Source organism: Trachymyrmex cornetzi, unplaced genomic scaffold (assembly GCF_001594075.2).
Source record: "Trachymyrmex cornetzi isolate Tcor2-1 unplaced genomic scaffold, Tcor1.1 scaffold39, whole genome shotgun sequence".
Taxonomy (NCBI): Eukaryota; Metazoa; Arthropoda; class Insecta; order Hymenoptera; family Formicidae; genus Trachymyrmex; species Trachymyrmex cornetzi.
In genome coordinates, this window is record NW_017298640.1 from 43,197 (window position 1) to 44,537 (window position 1,341).

Below are 1,341 nucleotides of genomic sequence, written 5' to 3' on the forward strand. Positions count from 1 at the left end.
TGTAGCCGCCATTTTGTTTAAAAATGTTAATTAAAAAATTTTTTTATTTACTTCAGAACATGTGTAATAAACTCCTCTAAACAGATTTCCCATTTTCTTTATTGTATCTCCGTAAAAAATTATCAAAAACACTTCGTTTTTTCGAGCTCTAGAGTGGCGTTACCCTTAATTATTTAACGACATCAATAAAATGCGTAGCGCCGTTCCTAATACATTAAATTCAATTGACACTTGAAAGAAATAAAACAAATGCTAAACAGTCTTGTGATATGTATCATTTAATAAAAAATACTATATAATTATGTAAATATAAAAAGTGATCCGAAATTAGTGCCTGATTCATATGATTTTACCCTATTCAAAATTAAAGTAAAAGAAGTAACGATAACAAAATCGTAAAATTTATTTTCATTATAAAAAAATGTAACTCGTTACCATTACAGTTACTAAAAAAGAAAAATATAACGTTAGTAAAATAAGTTCGTTAGCAAAAAAGTAACTTGTAACGGTAAGACGTTACGAATAACGCGTTACTTCCATTCCCTAATTGTAGGTAAACTGATCGTAACAGAGAAATGTGATAAAACGCAGGGACGATTGATGTCTTGAGCAAAATTCTTCGCCTAACATAGACATATACCTAGTTTATTATAAAAATACTTAATATTTAATTAACGTTTTATCTAAAAGATTACTAAATAATACTATGTAAATAGAAGTTACATCAAGTTACATGGAACACTATTCATATTGAAACACTTGCAAAGCATTCACGTCTCGTATTCGTTACTACTACATTTGCTGATATATGTCTCTTACGTCATAGACTATAGAGACGTAAAAAATAAACCGCTTTACACAGTGTACACACATCAGCACATTAGATAGAAAACACTTGTGTTACCAATAATCCTCGGCTATGTCTGAAGAAAAATTGGTGAAACAAATTATGATAACGCTCGATGATAAAGAAACACCGTCAAAACGTATTGAAAAATTTATTCACATTTCATTTTCATTAAATAATTGATCGGAAAAATAATGATTTGAAATAGAGTATTCCAAGATGATTATATCTTTTCTCAGCGAAAATGTCGAAAGGGATTATTTAATGCAAATTTTCGAACATTTCGTGTCATAATACTTTTTTCGTAACTAACATCTAAGAGGAATTTAAAAGAGATTACGTTCAACTTTTCCATTAAATTTATTTTAAAATTAATTTTGCTTAGAAATAATACAAGAATAATTTTAGCATCTTGGACTTTTGCATTATCACGCTTAAAAAATATTTATTACCCGGGAACAAATATTTTATATATAATTATAGAAAATTATATA

The 1,341-nt window shown here is 27.4% G+C and overlaps 1 protein-coding gene across 4 annotated transcripts in view; it reads right to left on the reverse strand.

Moving 5' to 3' along the window:
• Nucleotides 1-1,341, reverse strand: part of Syt20 (synaptotagmin 20) — a 41,509-nt gene that overhangs the window by 39,225 nt on the left and 943 nt on the right. The gene's annotated exons all lie outside the window — the stretch shown is intronic.